This window comes from Syngnathus leptorhynchus, chromosome 2 (genome assembly GCF_054491065.1).
Source record: "Syngnathus leptorhynchus isolate UIUO chromosome 2, UIUO_Slep, whole genome shotgun sequence".
Classification (NCBI taxonomy): Eukaryota; Metazoa; Chordata; class Actinopteri; order Syngnathiformes; family Syngnathidae; genus Syngnathus; species Syngnathus leptorhynchus.
Genome location: NC_141196.1, coordinates 17,760,170 through 17,783,997, shown reverse-complemented (window position 1 = coordinate 17,783,997; position 23,828 = coordinate 17,760,170). Strand labels below are relative to the sequence as shown.

The 23,828-nt window shown below is 39.2% G+C and overlaps 1 protein-coding gene across 6 annotated transcripts in view; it reads right to left on the bottom strand.

Annotated features, from left to right (window-relative positions):
- The window catches only part of lingo2 (leucine rich repeat and Ig domain containing 2), a 182,333-nt gene that overhangs the window by 114,843 nt on the left and 43,662 nt on the right, over positions 1-23,828 (bottom strand). For all 6 annotated transcript variants that reach the window (XR_015065474.1, XR_015065472.1, XR_015065473.1 and 3 more), the window contains one exon: positions 11,845-11,886. The gene's annotated coding sequence lies outside the window, so the exon portion shown is untranslated. The remainder of the gene's footprint in view (positions 1-11,844; positions 11,887-23,828) is intronic.

Here is a 23,828-nt window from a genome sequence, read left to right as displayed (position 1 = left end):
GAGTAATACCACGGATACCACTGTTACTACTGTACTGACTTATTACCACCAACACTACCAGCACAACTAATAGTCGGGAGATATGTGACCTTGGGTCTACTCTGACAGACCTTATCTTTGGATTTCACTATTGGTATCTGCCACAATACTTCACTATCTACTTATAAGACCAGCAATAAATCGTCATGCAGGATTCCAAATGTTGACAAACAAGCAATTAATTGAAACATTTACTCACTGAGGGCCCGTCATCAAGAGCTGAGCAAAGTGACCATCAACGTGTCCACACCTCACAATTTTCTTTTTTTTTTTTTTATCACGTCTTCAGAGTCAGTCTATTGAAACTTCAATTTCATGGGTGCTGGCCATGGTGCTAATGGGATACTGGTCTGCAGACAATGAGAATACCTTTGATAAATCCGACATGTGTTATATACCGTATGATACCTGTACTTAATAGCCAAAGTAACAAAAACAATGTATGAGTCGTATGTGTGTCACAGTGTAATGTGTTTATATGGTATCATGAGTTAGTCTTGGTCTTACCGCCATCTGGTAAATGGCATATGAACACAATTTTTTTATTGCACTCATTCTTCTGGCAGCCATGTTTTTCATATTCAACTTGATGAATGTTAACATTGACAAATGTGCTTGTATGTTTGCTTCAACAGATATTTGGAGGAAAAGATGAAATAAACTGGCAAAGGTCTAATAAATCAATAAATGTGAGGATTTCATTTTTGTTACTAAATCCTAATGTGAAGGTTCATTAGCAATTAAAAAGGATAGCAAATAATACATGGGCTATGGACTGAGGAGGTCAGTGAAACAAAGGCATTTGCTGATAGATAATTTAGATTTGACCAGATACTACTGTCCCTTTTAATTGACAACAGCCTGCGTGACTCAAGGTTATAACTGTGTGTTGACAGGGAGAATAAGTGAGCCGGGTTGGTTCAATTCTGTCGGATGCACTAAATGTCACTTAGGAGAAAGGGCTTTATCATTATGACACAGGAGGTGTTCGCACTTGTTCATTTGCCCGTTGTCCTTGCTGGAAATCAATGGTTTTATTGCCTCGAGCGACAGAACGCCTTTGGCTACATGCTGAAAATGTATCAATTTCAACAAGCAACAATAACCACATGTATACAAGGACCGAAAGCATTGCAGACCGGACAATGTTTTGTAGTTATATCATTGTTTACCGTAACTGGAAGCTGGATCTCTTACAGTATGCTTTAATCCAAATGTCCAGTGATGGTACAGAGGAACATGTTAATCATTTGCTAAGGTGTTCAGGTCGTTGTTTGAACTGAATCCCACTTCGGACAGCTGCAACTTCACTTCCTTTTATCCACAGCTATAAGGGACAAGATTTTGATCTGAGGAAAGCCTGGTCCATGCAATTTTCTATTTATGTTTATCACAATTATGCCACTTAAATGCTAATCCAGCCTGAGCAAGTGTGCAAGGACTCTAAAATGTATGGGTGTACCAATATCAGCATCGAACGACATAAGCACAGGGGTGCCAACTGCGGGGAGACCATTAGCGACAATGATATTAGGTATTTAACATGAGCTCCAAACTTCTGTCAGGTGAGGCTAAAAACACATGAAAATGTCAGCACTTTCATTCAATTGGCTGCACGTTGACGAGACGTCGCAGTCATTTAGAGGGGGATCCCAGCTGTGACAAATGCAATCTCTTAAGCTTGACCTTTCCTCACGGACGATATTAAGCAACTCCAGCCAACCGTAGAATGATATACTACAGAAAAAAATGTCAGTGCGGAAGAGGACCCTAATTCATTTCCTGATATGTCTGCTGTTCTTTTCTTCTGAACTATTTGAGCAGAGATGCGGTACAGACGAGAAATGTATTGATTGCAACACAGTCAAGGTTCTTTGATTTAGCAATGTGGGAATCAATCTGGGGAGGGCCCAACAAAGATCAGCACACTATTTGCATTCATTATTTCTGTGGAGGACCAACAAAATGTTGCTGTTACATAAGGTCGGTTTGGTCAAAACCTTCTGTAAAGTCACGTTGACTGCAATTAAAGGGAATGTATTTAGGAAATGTGGCATTTTTATTAAGTATTTACACATATCGATCCCAAACGTGCTACAAAATTTGTTCCTCACTAGTGTAAGAAACAATACAGATTGGTTATTTACACCTGTCCTCACCTGTTTTACCCGGTCTGTCTGCCATTGTCACTGGTGGACCGACGACTGACTGTAACTTTGAAACACTGACACCCTAAACTAGATTGCCAGCCAAATGCAGGGCACACATGGACGAACAACCATTCATACTTTCACTCAAACCTACGGGCCATTTGGAGTGCTGAATCAGCCTACCAATCATGTTTTTGAAATGTGGGAGAAAAGTCCACGTAGGCACGGGAAGAACATGCAACCTACACACTGGAAGGCCGGACTGGATATAAACCCTTTTTACAATGGCCCCAGTATATGTTGGTGTTATTTTGAGGTTTCAAACTGCATATGATAGATGAATGTTCAAAGATACGGCATTTACCTGACAGACTACAAAGAACTACTCCGATAAAAAAATCGGAGACTGTAGAGAGATAAAAAGTTACTCTTCAAAAACACGAGGTCTAAATTACTGATGACAGTCTAAAGGTAATGTAGAAGCTGCTGTGAACTCCCCCCCACCCCCATCCTGAGCCAAAGGGAAAGCTGGCGGCAAATTGCTTAATTTAATAGGCCCATAGTTGTGTAATGATATAGAAATGTTGTAATAAGATGTATAATGGTGTTGCTTGGATTTGTTTGTAAGGTCGCACTCATTTATTCTGCCGTTACCCTGCTGGTGTGTAATGTTGCTTCACAAAAAAACACTTAAAGTGTTCTATATCATAAAAGATAACATGAGAAAAAAAATCATTAACTTCACCTTATTATTATCACCATTATTTTTGTTATTTTATGGGAAATGGATATTAAGGTTTCAGATTTAATCCCAGTTGAAATGGATACCTAAATCAAAAACATGCGTCCATTCACATACTTCCCTCCATTTATTTATCTTATTAACATTTATCTTTTTTGTTCACCAACAAAGTTCACTTTGATGCCTTACGATGAACAACTTGGACTGGTTGCCAGTCTGAAATGAGCAGAGAAATTTTGTAATAAAATTGCCCAGACCTGAACCCAACTAAAGACCTAACTTCACCTTCAACCCAGAAAATGTTTAGCGACAGAACGCCAGCGTTCAATCAGCAAGTTTGCTCATTTTGTGCATGTCGTGTCCTCATGTAGCGAATTGCTGAGTCTTGACACAAGGTGACACTCTCAGGTCAAAAGAAGTAAGGCCTCATTTGCCAACAAAGTCCTCTGCTTTGTACTTGGTGTCAGGGGGAAAGACCTCTCAACAAAAGCACACAACAACGTGTGTTTTTCATGTTCTTGATGGTGACCTGCTGCTGTGACCTTGGTCTTTTGACCCACTGACCCTTTATAACCATTCTCTCGGCTGCATGAATCGTTAGCCTGCATAATTTGGAAGAGAAATGATGGACTCTATAATCTGGCTCCTATTATCTGCCCACTCAATGTAATGACCGGGCAGGTGTTAATGATGATGGAGACAGCCAAAGAGAGGTGAATGGGGCGTAATGGGCTGAAAAGCTTGCTTTGGAACAAAACTAAATCACGCCAGTCTCCCGCATACCCACACACCAATCGATGGCAGGAGCGTAACTGGAAGCCGATAGGGGTTTTTGCTCCACTTCTCATAATAGGAAAGGCATTGATTACCCTCCTGTAACACAATCTGTGCCATTGATCTCATTGAAATCTTTTTCAAAATGATTTTGAATGAGTTAAAAACAAGCAAACAAACAAACAGACAAACAAACATGCTCTTCTCTGGCTCATTTCATTTGCATGGTCTGCTTGCGTCTGTTTGCATCGAGCTTAATTTCTTCTTTGATAAGGGTGGGGGCGTACTGGAAAGCAAAATATATATATATATATATATATATATATATATATATATACATATATACACACACACACACCTTACGAAGGTATTTACTTTATTTTAGCTTATGTCTGGCCTCCTGTTGGGAGGTGACTGTGAAAAAAGTTTTGAGAGCAAAACATTAAGTCGATTAATTTTTTTCTAGCCACACTTCCCCGTTATCCTGTTAGTTCATTCAATTTTTTTTTTTTTTTTTTTTTTTTTTTTTTTTTTGTGTGTGTTCTCTTAGCACAACAGTGACACATCATTAGGATGATTCATTGGCTTCTGATGTGCTTTCGTCTTAATAAAATAATGATTTCAAAGAGTGCTCAGACCTCACAGCAGAAAATGGAAAACTGGAAAAGAAAAATGTAAGCTCACATCACACGATATCATTATTATTTGGCTTTTTAGGGGAGTTTATTCTACTGCGCTACCACTTTCTTTTCATGGATGCACAACAAGGCGTGTGCAATGAGAACAAGTTAAAGCCACACGGTACAGCAGTTTAGAGCCTTGTAGCGAACAAAGTAAAGCAATTAAACGACTAATATATATAATTTAGGGCCAATTTGAACTGTTACGGCTTTAAATCGGGTGTGCTATGTATTCAATAAATTACAGTACTTTAGTGACAAGTTACCCTTGGCCTTCGCCGACCGGGGTGTTCTTTGCATTTTTCTTTAATATGCTTGCACAGTTCCTTAAACAACTACAGGAAAAAACCACTATCCCAATTGTGATGGATGCCTACGTTTTTGAATTGCAATGATACATTTTCATGGGCATGTATTACACTTTGGTGGCTAAATATACTAGTAATTGGGTGGACCAAAGGTCGTGCTTTTCTTGACTTGCATACACATAGAATTACCACATTTATTCCAATTACATTCATTTAACACAGTTAAATCAAACCTTATTCCCTCCTTTTTTGCTTTTCCTACTTTTCTCCTTTCATCTATTGTCCAGCTTTCCTTGTATCCGTCCTCAATCCCTTGTCATTCCTTCTTTTACTCTTTCCAACTAGCCTCACTTCCTCCCTTCTTTCGGGGAGTTTTTTTGCACCCAAAGTGGCACATTTTTACAAATATACTTTGCATAGAAATATTTCTCTTTCGACGACAAATTCCTAATTTCTGTTGCACATCCTTCACTGTATAGACTTTTTGTCGATCCAGTGTTTTGCAGCCAAGACAACATTTTATACTAAAGTTGAGGTATCAGCTGTGCACCACCAACACATTGACAGTGATCCATATAAAATGATCCCACCCTTGCAGGTGCTTGGGGAACCTCACTTAAGGACATCGATAAGGCGGTAAATGAGACAGAGAGTGATGGCTTCTGAAACACCTATGTCTTGTTTAAAAAGCAGCTGGTTATCACCGCAGTCAATCCAATCAGGACATTCCGGCAAAAGAAAGGCACTTAATTCAGTGTTTTTGTCACAATTAGTTTGACTTTTGGGCAATTGTTTAGCAGAAAGAAGACATCAATTTAGGGCAAATTAACACTGTCACAATTAGTTTGACTTTTGGGCAATTGTTTAGCAGAAAGAAGACATCAATTTTGGGCAAATCAACACTGACAAAAGCATCAGTACACCATAAACACCCTGATCGTTGAATTTGACCAATTTTTGTCTATCAAATTTTGTCGAACTCCACTGACAGGAAAGCAACTTCACGTTCAAAGCAGCAGAGAATGTTGTGGTTTTATGTAACTTTTTGTCACCGATCAAGTTGCATGTTTTCTTAACAGTAAAATATAGAATTTCTGTGGTAAATACTTCTTCCTAGGCCAAATGTATACATTTGCAACAATGTACACTGGTGCCTTGATATATATAGTCGAGCAATTAAACGACTAATTTATAATTTATGTATATATATTTTTTGCCACTTATGAAGGTACTTAATTTATTATAGTTTATGTTAGGCCTCCTGTTGGGAGGTGACTGTGAAAAAGGTTTTGAGAGCAAAACATTAAGTTGTTTTTTTTCTTGCCACACTGCCCTGTTATCCTGTGATAGTTCATTCAATTATTTTTATTTTTTTCATTTTTGTGTGTTCTCTTAGCACAACAGTGTTGGCATTGGCTTCTGACGTGCTTCCATCTTAATGAAATAATAATTCCAAAGAATGCTCAGATCTCACAACAGAAAATGGAAAACTGGAAAAGAAAAATGTAAGCTCACGTCACACGCTATCCTTATTATTTGGCTTTTTAGGGGAGTTTATTCTACTGCGCTACCACTTTCTTTTCATGGATGCACAACAAGGCGTGTGCAATGAGAACAAGTTAAAGCCACACGGTACAGCAGTTTAGAGCCTTGTAGCGAACAAAGTAAAGCAATTAAACGACTAATATATATATAATTTAGGGCCAATTTGAACTGTTACGGCTTTAAATCGGGTGTGCTATGTATTCAATAAATTACAGTACTTTAGTGACATGTGTCAAGCATTTTTCATAAAAAGGTGTAGAATTTTTGTCAGTCAACAGATGAACTATTTTACTCTTTCTTTGCCTTTTAGCTTCATTTTTATCAAAGCCAATATAGAATTTGGACTGTATCTACAGTATGTCAATTATTTCAGTCTTCCCATTACTTGACAACCAGTTCCCCCGAGCAGTACCGCCCTCCACCTCTCAAAACTGAGTCTTCAGAAGTATTGGAATTATTCCTTCTGATAATCTCTCCAACTCTCCCGCGTGTCAGTCAATTGTCAAACATTCCCGTCCTCACTGACAAACTCTGCTCTTTTCCACAGTGGGAATAGATGTCAAGCAATAGGAGGGCTTTTCTGGGAAAAGACTCGGAGGAAGGCCCACATTCCTAACGACGAGCCACAAAAGATACTATGTGTTATCATTGGCATGATTGTTTTCATGCCTTGACTTGCAAGCAAACATTTGAGATAAGAGCACTGAACGGTGGCAGTGAAGTCAAGTAGTGCGGAAGGTTTCAAATAAATAATTGAAAAACGGGCTTCGATGTGCTTGGTGCCTCTCCCAGTTGAGGCTTACTGTCAAAGAGAAAGTTTGAAAAGAGAAATGTGATTTTTGTTATAACTATGTATTATAACAACTATGTGTATGGCTTGATGCTAACAGATTGGGAATACTCACAGGTCCATATTATTCATAAAAGTAAAAAAAACAATCCCAGCGGAGTCACTTTTAGTTAGTGTGAAACTCGTTTGTGTCCGCATGTGTAATGCAGGCCGGGCTACGTTCGCAACGTGCCCAAAATGTGGTGTAACAGACGAAACACCGAAGCACCTTGTGAGGGGATGGCATGCTGACCGGGCCATTTGGAAACAATACTTGGGGAATGAATTCCTCATTATCAAATCTGTTGTTGAGAAAATGAATATTAAATGTCTGACTACTTACTTGATGCAAGCTGGAAGGCTTGCTGATATCGCAGTGGGCCTACAAATGGGCTGAGCACTGAACCCAAATGGTTCAGCCGACAAAGAACAGCCAGGCACCATTGCCTTCATAATTATAACAATCAAACAGCATTGTCAGAACTGCATTGTGGTAACTCATTGCATATTGCACAAATACGTATAAAACCCTTTTCTGGACAAGTATAAGATTTTAGTGAATTTGTTTGTTTCAACTTTCTTTTGTCTCTTACAATTTTCTCCAAGCCAGCAAAATGTGTGTACCACTTTGTCACGCGGCACAAAGATTACAAGCAGCAACAGCAATATCTGAGTCATTGGCGAGTGGGAGTCACTGTTTAAGAGTCAAGAGAGAGAAGCAGGGAAAAAAGAAGAACATGAGCCGTAATTCCACCGTGTCCGATCAATGAGATCGATCGCTTCTCCCCCTCGCATGTTCACTCCTAACTTACTGCTGGGAACTCTCATCAGTGACTCTCAACACTGGCTCTTATCGCACTTCCTGCTACGTGCATTAACACCACCATCACGTAACGGAGAGACTCTCAACTGAAATCCGACATTCTAAAAAGAAGGACACAGAATCCGAATGTTGTTGATGGAGATTAATGGCTCAAATACAAAGTTGAAAATGCTGTATATGGGAAATTGGGTGGACATGTACAGTATATCAAAGCTGAAAAAAAAAATCAAAGACCCATGCCTGGAACGGAACAGGAAATTCACGGCTGATCACTCCAAAACCAGCTTCACAGATTATCATAAAATTGTTTAGATGTCTCTATTATAGCAGCTCGCATAATAAGTCTCAAGGAAGTGTGCCTGAAACCAAACAGGAAGTTGGCTATTTTGGTTTGAAGCAACCATTAAAAAAATGATTTATCGCCTAGGCTGTCTAAAATGGGCGGAGCTTAGTGTTAAAGTTTTATAATCATTTTGTATTTTTTCAGAAGATAAAAAACCCAACATTGGTTGCATGCCAATGAACAAAACACACTAACTGAGCCATGGCCGAACTGAACAGCAAGTCAGCCATTTTAGCTTGAAGAATCCATCATTTGTAAATGTCAAGGTATTTATTTGACTATTTTGTCAATCTCAGACTAAGGAACAAACAGCACCCAAAAAGAGAGGGAACCTAGACAGATGGGTGATACTAAATTGTAAATTATTTTGGGGGTTTTCTGCGATTTACAGGTAGGTCTTGCACGTATATTTTGTTGCAAATGTGCTTGTTTTATCCACATGCCCTTCCACATTTCGTTTTTGCTTTAACCAAAACCCGACCAACGGACTCGACTGTGGCAACTGATGCTCAGATCCTTTGCTGAATCATGTTGTGGCACCCTCGCACCAAAGCCCTGGGAAGGACCAAGGCAGGATGATGTGTGACTGAACAAGCTTTCACCTGAAACTCCCGACTGAGCATGATGACGACTACAGAACTGCTGTTAATCCTGCTCAGACCCCCCCAACCCCCGAACCAAAAAGCGAGAGATTTGTTTTTCCATCCCAACACAACTTAGAAGGCTCACAAGCCGTCTGGAAATTTACTGTAGAAATATATCTTGATGCCAGTAACCGCAGGCTGGTATACCATCAACGAGCACACACATTTGGGCCTTCTTCCCCACAGCCATCAGATTTACTAGCATCTCGTAAACCTCGGGCAGCGTATTCGCCATTTCTTTGATTGATTTCATAGACTGTCCCTGATAAAAAATGCATCAAACACCTCTGGTACATGTTCCAAGGTGTAAGTAAAGTGAGACAATTAACACATGCTTTCTTGAGTAAAATAACCCAGTGATTTTCTGGGGCAGCACCGGCCAGCATGTTTCTTGTTATACATATATTGTGAGAAGAACTTAAAAAGAGGCTTAATAAGAGGAATTGTGTCCTCAGGTCGCCGTTACCAGGTGGTGGTATTGAACCTTGAGGGAAGTGCAGTCTCAGGAAAGTAGATTTAGTTTGTGAATTGAAGGACAAAAAAACCAAAAAGAGATAGATTAAGTTGAAAATGTTTTTGACTTTTATTTTTAGTAATGAATGGAAACAGAAAAAATGTTTCTGAAATTAATTGATTTTAAATTAGAACTGAATCTTACGCAAAAAAAAAAAAGATCTGAACCTAAAGAGAAAAGAATCCTGCACAAATGAGTAACTAAACAATAGTTGTAAGTAAAAGTGAAAAATATGTTGCATTTTTTGTATTCACTAATTTCAAAAGAATTGTTTTTTTTTATCTGTGATTTTATCAAATAAAGTTCTATGGTCAGTAAAGTATGTTTTGGTTGATTTTTTCTTTTTTGTAGATTGACTCAATTTAAAATGAAGTGTGGAGGTAATGTTTTTCTGATAAGTCTCAGAGGAAAAACTATTCCCACTAAAAACTAATTTAAAAAGTGAAGCTAATTAAAAAAGTTAAACAAATAATAATTTATTGCTTTCCTCTTTTTCATGACTTTTCCAAGAAAAATCCCAATTTTAATATTTTTTTTCTATAACATTTTTAGCAATGTTAGTTTTTTTTGTTTAGTTTTTTTTTTTTACAATTGGGTGTTGAAAACAGCAGGTGGTTTCTCACCTCCACGCCTTCTTCCTCTGTCTCTTCTAAATCTCACTCTGCCTTCGCTCCATTTTCCTCAACACAGACAGCTTACCTGTGGCCTAATTGTACTTCTCAGGCAGAATGCAAAGTGAACTAATTATCTAAAATATTTTTTTCCTGTGAAAGTGTGGCCAACTGCAGAATATTTAAACAATAGCACCAGCAGCAATATTGTGTCTTGTTTGACAAAGAGTACCTTGATCAATTGGAAATGGAGTCTCAGTAGTGAGCTGTATCTACAAAAAAAGTGCTGGGTACTCAGAGTGTGCTAGAAAATTACAAACTCAATGCTAAGCAGTGTTTGTGCTTAGACCTTTGCAAAATTTGGTTTGGGGATCGACATTAATAGTTTTAGAAATCGTGTTACAAGTTTAACCATTCAGAAAATAATTGTAATTTGCCAAGGCCTAAAACCAATCCCATTTTAACGGTTCTTGAGTTTTTCTCTACCAAATTCACTTGAGATTAAGATAATTGAAAATGTTGTGAATATACTTTTATCGGTTCTATGTGCATTTTTAACATGCATTTTCACATTACAGTGTGATCCATCTTGACTGTTCAAGTATTACCAATTATAGCCAAAGTATAACCAAAAGAACACTTTGTTTTTATATAGGAGCAACATTTAAGAAATTGACACTATTTAGGAGAATCATTACCAAGGTGATTCTGCCAGAGTTATGAAAGGTAATGGTGAGCTGCCCAAAAGTGATAAATGTTTTATGGCCTCTCCAAATACGCAGCAACTGATCCGCATAAGACGAATGTGAGAAAAAGAACGGCGTGTTCCGTTGGCCTATTTTGAAGAGCCGCCCACGAAGGCTGCAGTCGCCATCATACCTGCAGCTGCATTAGAAGTGCGTGTGTGCATGTGTGTGTGTATGCGTGTGTGTGCGTGTGTGTGTGTATGCGTGTGTGTGCATGTGTGTGTGCCTGTGTGCCTGCCTGTGTGCGTGCAAGCATGTGCCACCAACATTAGAGCTGAAGATGAAATGTAAAATGCAAAGCTCTCGGCAGCTGCTTGATGTGTGCCTCAAAACATACAAAAGTAAGAAGTGAAGCCTTTTTTTTTTTATTAAGTTGTTATATGCTGAAGTTTATAGATTTTTTGCAAAATTATTTGAAATAAAAACATTTAAATGACCTTATTTCTAATTAAAATAATAAAAATATAATAATAATAAACTATTAAATTTGTAGTAAATTAATTTAAATATTTTATAAGAGGTTTTTATCAAAAATTTAGAATAAGAGAGTAAAATGTTTTTGATTGAGCATTTAAAAAAAATGATAAGTATTAATGCATATTTGGCATATCTTTTAAATGTATATAATTTAAGTTTCAAAGGGAGTATTATTTTCTCTTATGTTTCCAGAAAATTTACAACATGCACAAGTACACCAGTAAAGGTTGTTATAATTATAATGCTACTGTGGTGACCCACAAGGAATAAACATTCACCAGGGACATGTTTCTTTAAGGGAGAGGTGGGAGTATGACACTTCTTAGATGAAAGAAAAAGTAGCGTGTTGCTTGCCATGTGATGAGTTCAATTTTGTGTGGAGAGTAAAAAAGATACAACTTGTCTTCGTCCCCTCATCTCATCATTCACCGTAGCTCTCCACAACAATAACACAAATCTCGTTTGATCTTTGCATCTGCTAGCTAGAAGCTGATCTGCACTGTTTTTACTTTCTGCCCTTTCCCTCACATGTTCCAGGTGGGAACTGAACCAAATAATAACTAATACCAATAAATGTAATACCGTGATTAAAGCACTTTTTAGCCAAATATTAACTTACCTTAGTGCAGCAGAAATGTGACGGCTCCCTCTCTGACCCAGTCTGAAAGGCAAATAGAGGAACATCCATTAGGAATGGCAATGCTTTTGTCATTTTGTGAGGTACACACACAAAACACACTCACAGTATCTGGCATCACATGTCATCATCCTCTCAATGTATGCTGTCATGAGGGATGCCAACATGAATGATGATCTCGAGAGAGACGCCACTGAGTAATATGTAAGCACTTGGTGTATTACTCCGGAAGCTAGTGAGAGAGTTTTCTTTGGAAGAGGGCGGCGGTTTGTTCAGATATTTATCTTAAATTCAAAAAGAAAGTCCACACTAGTTTCACAAATTAGCTTGAGATTCACTGGTCATGCAAAGCAGGACACAAAAAAAAAAAAACTCTTAAAAAAACTCATGCTCGTAATTGAACAGGAAGTTGAGCAATTTGGTTCCAAGCAGCCGTTTTGGGTAAATTGTAAGTGCTTATACTTTGACAAAGTCTCACTAGGGGATTTGTCCAAATGGGCCCCAAAAAGACCCTTGACAGATGGTGGTATTACATTACAAAACATTTTTAAACTGTGCCATGAAATGGGGGAGTTGCATGGTATCAAAATATGAAGATTGTTTCAAGGGTGTTTGGGAAGATATAGAAAGAAAGACAGCCGCCAATATGGTAGACATGTTTTTTTTCTCAAGGTCCGATGCCCAAAATTGTAAGTAGGTTGAAATCACCCATTTCCGGCAAATAGGTGTGTACACTGGTGATCTCTTAAAACCACCATGTGACTGCTGAGCATCAACTGGAATGTTTTACTTTCAGAGGACTTCAAAGGGTAGTCCACCGAGAGATGAGCAGTGTAAAATGAATTCAAACGGGCCATTATGTTGACAAATAAGCACATACGTATGTGCAAAAAAAAAAAAGCCTTTTCATGCACAAAATGTTTTGATGGTTTTTTTTTTCCCACATGAATGCGAACATCGCACCAGGAGAGCTTGTGCTGCTCAACAACTGCTGACTACAAATGCATCACTTTGTAGGTTTTTAGGCTTAAAAACAATAAACTCGCACATAAGACTTTTACCTTTTTACCATTCCTACAATTGTTGCCTCATTCTACTACATTCATGAGATAAGTGACTGTACTTTTCTGATATTACTTCCAAAAACAATATACGAAGAAGCAATGAGTTCACTACTTAAGAATTAATCTATTTTTCTTCTGGTACCTCTCCTGAGCTACAGTACAGTACAACCACCTTGCTGTATCTCTCTTCACCTTTGGAGGGTTCCGTGCGTCATAGATTGTTTTGTGGTATTAATACTGCAGAGCATGTCTATATGTTTGACCAGATTTTTTTCCACAATGTCATTGCAACTCATACAGGAGCAAAGAATGTTTGAACGATAGAATGTCCAACTTTTTAGATCAATTTCATCCTTTAGAATATACTCCAAAGTTTAATGTGCCTTTTGCAAATTACAGTCTTAAATTACACGACTGCCCATCGAAAGTAAAATTAACTATAGCTGGGTTTCCACTACCCTCGAAAATGCGAAAAATTCAAACTGGTGATGGAAACACAGAAATTTTGAAAACCCTCTCAAACATCGCAAGAACAATTTTAAATTCTAATGAGGAAGTCAGAGAGACGTGTTGATTCAGAAGCAAGTCACAGCTCAACTAAAATATATTTTTGCGGGGTTGAATCGTCACTTACGTACTCATTTTTTCATGACAGTGTTTGATCCCATTACTGTATTTCTCGTGAGTAGAGATGCCAGATTTGTATCAGATTTTTTGGTACAGTACAGAGGCATGCTGGGTTCCAGACCCTATTTGTTAATGGACTGGAATGTGACTGACAGCCTTGCCCTTTAGTCACACATCAAGCCAGCAATAAAAAAAATACATAGATGAATAAAGAAATACATTTTAAAAAAAGCCCATTTCAGCCTCTGGCAAGTGTGAATGTTGGAGCTAGCTAACTATTATGCAGCAAATCAAACTCGTTTGAAACTCTTCTATAACTGTATAATGCACGCTCACGGACGGGCAAGCAGAGACTTGCATGCATTCATATACACATGAACAGTTGTGCGAATGCACACAGACACAGACGCACGCACGCACAAACACGCACACACACACACACAAACACACACAAACAGGCTGGTCCCTCAAGTCAAGGTGCTGAGAGCAGCTAAATGAAGCATCTCGCTATATGTTCCTCCACCTCTACGTACTTCATTACACGTTGGTCCCAATTTAAAACTATGCAGATTGCCTATAGCTTTAATGTACTGCCTCTCATGTGGGAGGCACCGGTCTGGTCGGTTGGGATTAACCAAACAAGGAGTTAACACTGTGAAAAAGTGTCCAAGGTGTTTAATTTTGCATGTCTTGGTTGGTTGGTGGTGTTTGGGGCATAATGTGAGTTAATGATGTCACCTGGCATCTTATTAAAAAGGCAGACAGGCTCGCACTTTGTCACATTCTATTACCGGCAAAGCCCATGAGGAAAGTGTTCATTTATGCAGGGTTATTCATAGTATTATTCACATACACCCACGATGATAAGGTAGACTCTTTTAACTTTTACTGTAAACAGAGGTTAACTTCTTATGTATAATGAGATTCAGTGAGATCATACTATTTTGTGGGGGCAGCCTGGTCTCATGCAATGGCAATTTCTCACCCAGCACACCATCTACTTTCGGGTGTGCCAAAAACAGAACACTTCCCGTTGCATGTTTGTGGCAGAACCAGGGGAGGTCGAAATGTAAAATTTGTTCACGTTTCGAGATAGCACTACATTGCCGTATTACAACAATCCATCACTGTAACCTCAACGCCACATTGACAACTTTTACTGAACAGTAACATGCTGTTTACTAGCAAACATTGATAACTATTAGCCAAATATAATCTGTGCACCCAACAAAACTGCAACTTTGCTTACCATTTGACGCAACATACGGTTTCAGACGGATTTGTTCGGTCATCGCTTGGAAGTGGAAGTTCCAGCTACGGTCTTGTCTAACCGGCCAAGTCATATTCAGACAAAACTCAATGGGGGTGCAATATTATGTAAATTAGCCCCAAGTTGCATCACAATTTAGGAGAATTCAGAAAGGCTTCCTCACAGACTCATTTTGGGAAATGCTCACATAAGATTTAATTGGTTGTTTAATTACACACTTGATGGGTGGCCAGGCCTCCAGGCACAGCTTTTTAATTATAAGCAATATATGGTAAGATATATAGAAAAGACACTTCTTCATTGTGTAAGATGAAGGGTTTTATTGTTTTAATACTTACTTCCTGTTAAAGTAACCTCTTTCATCAAAATGTGACTTCATTGTCTTTATTTCCCAAGAGAAAATATATGGTGGACCTATTACAACTACCTGTAATCCTCCTGTTTGTATCTTTGATAAACCAGAAATGTTCACGGGTTCGTACCTACTGGTGTGTCAAGCAGGGCTGCAGCTAAAAATTATTGAAACAACTGATTAAATTATTATCAAGAACAGACCCCAGCCACTACGACATACAAATACAATACATATAGTACAACAACACAACATTTTTTACAATGTCATATAGTATATCAAAGGATAATAAAGAGAAAAATATAATAGGGTAAAAAGTTAACGGTCCGAGCGCATATCACCGGGCCGCTCGCTTAGAACCGGTACCATATAATTTCGGCTTTAGGGTGTGGCAATATTATGATCAGCCTCGAGACTGAGACGTATCTTAAAATTATGTCTTGGGGTAAAATATTGACACAACCAGCTTTCAATATGATATTGTGACATATCAGCATTAGACCTCAATCTGACAAAGCATTGTCCCTCAGGCTATAATTTTGATAACACCAGGATTAGACATCAATACCTCATCAGTACAGCACTGATGCACCAGCATTTTATATGAATTTTGCCATACATCATTATTGTTCAGGCTTCCGTATCACTATCTCCAGGATTAGATTGTAGCAATTGCACTATGTACTGTATCTTTTGCATTCATTCCAATACAGTTTAATTTCTTCATTATTTTGCTATATCATTGCGAATGTCATTAAGCATTCAGACCTAATTCAGGGACTCCAGTTTTGGAAGTAGCCATTTCTGCATATATATATATATATATATATATATATATATATATATATATATATATATATATATATATATATATATATATATATATATTTTTTTTTTTTTTTTTTTTTTTTTCCCACCGCTGCTTACTGATTGCATTCATCATGCTGATTTCTCCAGAGGTCCCCGAAGGCGACTGGCAGCCTCAATAATTGATGGTCTCGAAAGGCTGCGTGTGGCTGTGCGAAAAGCAAGCGAGCGAGCTAGAGAGCACCCACAGCCCCTGGCAGAAACGCTCAAAGCGGCGGCGGCTTCGGAAAGGCGGGCGAGCCTCAGTTGAAAATGACGATTGTCTTCGGCGCGCCAAAACATTTAGCGGGCGAGACAATGTGACGGTTTGATTAGAATGTTGCAGCCTTGCGGGCGCAAACATCAAATGGGAGGGCGCAATGCAGATGCGTTACGCACTCTTATTTCAATCCCAATTACAGATTGTTTGACTGGGAGCGAACATGAGGCGCAGACCGTGAAAAACAAAACAGCAAACCTCCTAGCGGGAAAAAAAGCTTTGTGTCTTTGACAATAAAATCATCATCAATCATTTGTTGCTGCGCCCCAAAGTCATTCAGTATTGATTTGGTAAAGTAATAGCGACAGGATGACATTGTTTGCCATCCTGTCGGTCGTCTCATTTATCATACACATGGTTTCCTTCCTGCATGATAGGAACATTTCTATTGCTAAATTCCGGTATTATTATGGAAATTGGTATTGAAGAGATGCTTTATAGTCAAGGCTGACTCAGATGTGACATTCACTCATTTTTACTCCGTGATGGACAGTTTATCTGTTTTTAATTTCATTTTGCTGTTTATTGACAGCTACCAAATAAAAAGTTGAACCATTTTCTCATTTTACTATAAACAAACACTTAAGAGATGTATTTTTTATGGTTTTTTTGCATTTCTGTGTTGAGTTGTGACATTTTCTCTTTTTATCTTATGTCTGGAATGATGGAACATTCCAACATGCTCTTTTTTTCCTTTTACTCATTTTATTTCTGAGATGATGGACGGTAACAGTTTTGACATACAGATTCTCCTTCCTCAGTTTTACTTATCCAACGATGACGACAGTCAATAAATCGTTTTCTAGATTTCTGTTTTTTTTCTACCTAAGTGGATTGACAGTTCAAGTATGTCTCTTCTCATTTACTAACTTTTGCAGTGGTGGTTGTAATTGTTCTGTTTTTTTTTCTGTTGCAAGAATTTCAGGTTTTTTTCTCATTCTTATTTTACTTCCGTGATGACGGAACCGAAAAAAAGAGAACATTTTGTCCATCACCATAGACATATTTGACTGATATTTACATTTGTTTGATGATCTTAAACAAGAAAGTAGAAAAACTGAAAAAAATATAACCTGAAAAGAGTTCCAGCACTTTTTCACTTAACTGTATAATGGGCAACAATCACACACTCTGGTAGATGATAGAATGTTTCTTGTTTATTGTATTTCCGTCTGTATGGACATTTTCCATTTGTTTATGTGAAGTCATATTTATTAATGGAGAGTTACAAGATGTTACCATTTTTTCTTTTTCTTTTCTTTTTTTGTGTGGACCTTTTACTTTTGTGAATGTTGGACTGTTGCTGGACATTTTTCTTTTTTGTGATGATGGACGGCTAGGAATTTCCTTTTCATTTTGTGCTTTACTTTTGCAATGAAAGATCTTAACGAGAATTTGTTTTTATTTTATTTTTGTGATTGACAGTTACTTTTTATGCCCTGCCCGCCTTTCCTCACTGCCACAGGAGTTTCTCATTTTACTTCTGTGACGGTGGACAGTTAAAATGTTTGTTTTATTGTTTCCCTTGTAAAGCATGTACAATCGCGGCTCAGTTCTTTTTTTTTTTTTCCAGTGGCTTTACTCCAACATGGCGATGAGCCTGATTGGAATAATAGTCCTTCAATAAAATATCTGGAGCAGTCTTGTAAACAGTGTCACATTTCCCAGTGGGATCTATGCAGTGTGCTTTTTCGGGGGACGCTGAAAAGAGTCCGTATGTAGGCCAAGCTCAAATGGATTTTTGGCGCACAATGAGAACATGTGATTAATGCGTGATTTTTTTTTCTTTTTTTTTTTTTTACAATGTCACGGCAGACAGGATTGAGATGCTTCTGGGAAGATGTGGTACAAGCCGGCATACAGCTTGTATCAAGGGAATAGCGGGGGGAATTTCCGATTCAGTGGAGCCAAGCGGGTGGTCCAAGCACCCCTGGAGAGTCAAAGCCTTAAGAAAGAAGTCGATGTAGACGAGAAGGGGAATGGAATGAAATGTGCTCCCTATTTTTGCAGCCTTGTATTACACAATGTTGAACAATGGTAAACTAGGAACATAAGAACCATGAACTTAATTGGCATTATTCTAGAGCCGGGAGTCAGACCACAAAGAAACTGGACTAGTGCCGTAAAGAGAATTCTAAAGTCTGAAAGGAGACATGTTGTGAAATTGCATCACTAATTAAATCCGGCCACACGTCTTGTAAATAATCTGTGACACGCATGCTTCGGTCAAGGATCAAGAATCACAGCACAATAAAACTTTTCAAAACATCCCTTTTGTAATGTTTTAAGGGGTGGGGGATATCCTGTCTCATGCAGTGAGCCACTGTCCACCTTCACCTCCCTGGCTGTGGGCAGTTCCAACAAGAGTACAGTGATGCCTCGCCACTTCGCGCTTCACTTTTCGCGGGTTTATAAGTGACGTGAGAATGGCGTTTGAGTAAACGCTGATAGCGCCGGGCGTGCCTCTGAGCAATGTGCGTCACTGCAGACAAGCGCGGCAGCCAGCCTGTCACGAGCAAGGCAGGACAACCATGTGCAACACGGACTGTTTATTTGGGAAATGCGAAAACAGGAAAAGGGAGATTGGAATGCCAGTGCAAGAGGTGACTGACGAGCGTTCAGCGACCTCACGTCGTGGTGGCATCTCGTTACATAGGCCATGCGTGTGGCAAGGCAGACAACCAGGCAGTCGTACCGCTACACAGCGGATCAGGCAAACAGGAATCAGGGGGCAGGCGTGTGTATCAAAACAGACGAAACAGCGACAATTGATTGACAAACAGCATCTATATACATATACGCCCTAATCAGGAAATTTGCAAAAATGAGACCTAATCAAAAGCAGATGTAATGGGCAAACACGTGAGATAATTTCAAAGCTATTTCGACCCTCTAATGTCGGTGTAGAATGGCCCCAAGACTACTCCCATCAATCAAAATAAAATTGGTTGAAAATGTGTAACACAACAGGACCCAACAAAAAAGTCTCAGAGTCATGCGTGAAAATGAACAGGGAGTTGGCTTTTTTACCGTAATGAAGCAGCAATTGAACACGTTCCAGGGCTGGCATCTTAACTGGCTGCCCCAAGGGAATTTGTCCAACTGAATCCCAATCAGACGCATGTAAGATAGAGTGGACAGATGGACGAAAGGTTGACAATTATTTCTTGGATTTGCTGTGGAAAAAGATACCAACAACTTTATTCTGTTTTTGTTGTTTTTCCATTTTATAAGATTATAAATTATTATTATTATTATTATCATTATTATTATTATTATTGTTTTTGTTATATATTTTGAAGAAGAAGAATGGCTTAATTGTCATTGTACCACTGGTATCCCACCAATGGGAGGGTGCACAGGCCTTACTGGGAGCAAATAAGGGTCCAGTGCTCAAAAACGTTGACATAGTCACCAGGGTTGAGGAATGAACCCACAACTTTCAAGTTGGGAGGCAAACACTACTACTAATCCACATCGCCTTAATTCTGATTGCCTTGAGAAAGAAATGACCTGACATAATCTTTATCATCACATTAAATATACAATGGTTAAAGGATGCCATACTGTTCAGTTTGTTTGTAACATGTTACTTAATGAGCAAATATTTGACATTTAAACTAAAACATGTCTCATGATGAATCATTTGCTCAGATTCTCCAACCAGCCATACAGTCCACACCACAGCTGGAAGGAAAAAAATATCACTGTTTACTTTCCGCCTCAGCAGTTCCAGTCACAATCCCATCCTCGTTGAGGTGCCAGCAAATGGAGCAAGAAATGAAAGAAAGTGGAATATTTGCATTAAAGAGCCTTTCCGCCAGTCGGTGAATCGGCTGATGCGCAATAGAAGATCTTTCGGCTTATGTATTAACAGACTTAATGTCTTCAAGAAAAAAAAAAAAAAAAAGAGTCTGCATTGATATGCTAATAACAGACGGTTTGCAATAATAAGTCTAATCAAAATCACGACACGCTGTAGCCAACACAGTGTAAATGATTGCTTTGGCGAATATCTTTCACTTTAATGAGATTTGAGCAACTTTAGTGCAAATTAAGTGTAAACATAACGCCCCGAGAAACGTACAATGTTATTGTGGCCAAAGTTCACAGAGCCTAATCAGACAATAGAAATGTTCAAAGCAACACCATTATTATGAAAACTGTAAAAGCAATTACAGATATCAGCGCCTATTTAATTAGTCGTTTGATCTCTCTGATTCTTCGATACATTCAGTCATTTTGTTGGTAATTTCAGAGGGCTAAATGTTAAAGACAATAAAATGATTCACCAGTTCTGAAAACAGAAATGTGCAGTACACAAGAACCTATGAGTCACGCAGCATGGAAATACTATCTATTTGATCAAGCAAGCAGACTGATTAAAACTTATTGAAATGGTAATGCTGCTGCTACAGTGTTCTGGTGGTTGGACTCGATGGCGAGCGGGCTGGCACCCATGGGCCACAGCGTGGAACAGCAATATTAAAAGCAACACGGGTCCCCGTTCCAGATGAGGTGGCTCAAGCATCTCATCAGGATGCCTCCTGGACGCCTCCCTGGGGAGGTGTTCCGGGTATGTCCCACCGGTAGGAGACCCCGGGGACGACCCAGGATGCGCTGGAGAGACTATGTCTCTCCGCTGGCCTGGGAACGCCTTGGAATCCCCCGGGATGAGCTGTATGAAGTGGCTGGGGAGAGGGAAGTCTGGGAGTCCCTCCTAAAGCTGCTGCCCCCGCGACCCAACCCTGGATAAGCGGAAGAAGATGGATGGATGGATGGATGGATGGATGGATGGATGGTCCCCGTTCCCATGGGCTCGTCACCTGTGGGAGGGCCTAAAGGGTCAGGTGTGTTGAGAGCTGGGTGAGAACGAAAGGCTGAAGCTTTGGTCGTCCGGTGAGAGGGACTGATCATTTGGCCTACTCGATAATATTGATAGGGGGGGTGGCTCTAAATAGGGACATCACAATATTCACAGTGTAAAAATATTATTATTGTTGCAGTCTTCTTTCAGTACAAAATGAGCCATTCTACTTAAAATGTAATTTTGTTCTGCACTCTAGGTGAAAGCTCTTTAAAGTTTATGTTTCAGGTTACATTGCAGCCAGTCAGGTGCCAGGGAGCTTTTACTAAAAAAACAGGCACCCAATTGGCCGCAATATGACCACATTACAAAATAAAGACAGCCATGTTCACTAACTACCTTAGTGAAGGGAGGTACATCAATTTCACGATTAGCAAAATAGAGAAAACTAAAGAGAATTGAAGGACACATCGATTATGGACATGGAGCACTTTGAGGCCCTCCTGGGGCTACCCTTGGCTGAGCATGGCCTTGCAATTGATCGTGTGAGACGGGTCCTTAACGCCAACATATGTGGCTGCGACACACTGTTGTCTGGATGGAGGTCGTTGGACCCCTTCTCCTCGCAACTTCCTCTTTTACTTTTTCCTCACGTCAAGTACCTTGATGTTAAAGCATATCAATAAGCAAAGTAAAAGAAACTGACAATGTTAGTTGCTATTTTTAATTGTTGTCATTTGGCTGTTTCTATACCTGTGTTACCTTCCTTCAGACTCAGACTCTAAGGTTTAGGGTGTTCTGTGTTTCTGACTGGACTTAAATTTTTGGACTGAAGCAAAGGAATCACTGTTAGTACGGAAGCATGAAATTTTAATATTATAATTAAGCAATATATGACAAATATGGTCAAATTAGTGAACAGACCATTTTTCAATGGTCTATTTTGGTAATTCAGCATATCATGATTTATTGCTACAGCAATAAGAGTGTTTATGAGGTACAGAATATGAATCTAAACACTGGCTTGACATGGACAGAAAATGTCCTGACAAAAAAAAAAGGGAAAACACAGATTGTGTGCCTTGATCCTTGATGCAATACTTACTGCAATGGCGTGAACCTTCCCACAATATCATGATAATTATCATACCGATACATCGATACAGTGATAACACCAACAGTGAGTGTGAGATATCATTATATCATTACTGATATTTTTGTAGGAAAACCAAACTTTGCCTGATGAAAATGTAAATTTGACCCGTGATAGAATTGTTGAGGAAACAAATTGTCCCAGGGCTAGACTTAGTTGCTGATTCCTAGTAGAAATGATGTGGTTCTGTTGGCTTCATCAAGATAAAATCTTCAACTCTAACTAGAGCAGATCAAAGCCAAATGTGAAGCGGTTGGGATAAGAATCAGCTCCTCCAAATCTGAGACACTTGTACTCAGTCGTAAAAGGGTGCAATACCCTCCCCAGGTCGGCAATGAGATCCTACCCCAAGTGCAGGAATTCAATTATGTTGAGGTCCTAATTGTTGAGGAGTGAGAGAAGAATAGAGCGAAAAATCAATAGGAGGATCGGTGCAGCATCTGCAGTGATGCAGAGAGTCTATATTGGTCTGTCACAGTGAAGTTACCCATTTGCCAAATTTGGTAGCAATCAGACAAATCTTTATTCTGATCTATCTTAGGAGGATTCCTGGAAAAACTACTGCTTGAAACCAGTGTCGGTCGGATCTTTTTGAGTATGACTTCTTTGAACTTGTATTGGTCTACATTAAAATCATACTTCTATGACAATGTTTTCTATTTACCTAGTAGCAAGGGCTTTGGTGCCATCCTGTGACATTTCAGGAAACTTTTGGAAAAGCACAAATCAGGTGAGAGGGTGAAATATTCATTTAGTAAACTTTGAATGTATGAAATGACAGATTTAGAATGCTCCAGGTCATTTTGTCTTCCTGCTGATTAGAGATTATGGGCTCCTCATATCTTTGATAAAAAAAAAAAGCACACCCAGAGATTGCATTTTTACAACTTATAATTGAAGTTCTTAGCGGGAGGAGATGCGACCGAGACACCTGTGACATCCACAAGTGCCACTTACACATCCGCATAATGTGGAGGAGGCTCGAGGAGGTCTCCTGACAGATGCGGCGATCACGGCAGAGAAAATGGATGCACCCTGCTAGGAAGTTGATGAGCAAGCAGCAGCATCACCCCCCTGGTTACCAGAAGAAGAAGGAGAGAAATCGAGGCCGGAAAAGAACGTCTCAGCCGCCAGCTAGTCTCATTTCATGAGCCCATTACACGGCCGTTATCAATCATCATCACGATAGCGTATAAAGGAGGTTAGAGGGTTGGCAGTCGTAGGTCAGCTAGCACTACCTGCTGTGGCTATGCAGCAGCCCTCCTCTAACCTTGTATGACCACAAGGTTTATGATCAGAGAGACATTATTGTATAACCCCCCACAAATTATTATTATTAAATTGTAATGTAAAACGTGATACCTTGAGCCCCAAGCCTGTTTATAGTTTGTTTGTTAATAATTCACTTTCACCTGCCTGTCCTATTCTGGGGGACAGAAAGTAGTAATTGGTAACATAGAAGTACATTTGACGTGATGTGAGTGTAGATCTTTACGTTTGGGAGGAGCTGAGTTAAGCCTGGGCTGTTAGTAGAAGTTATAAAGTGGAGAGGTGAGAAGAGTGAGCA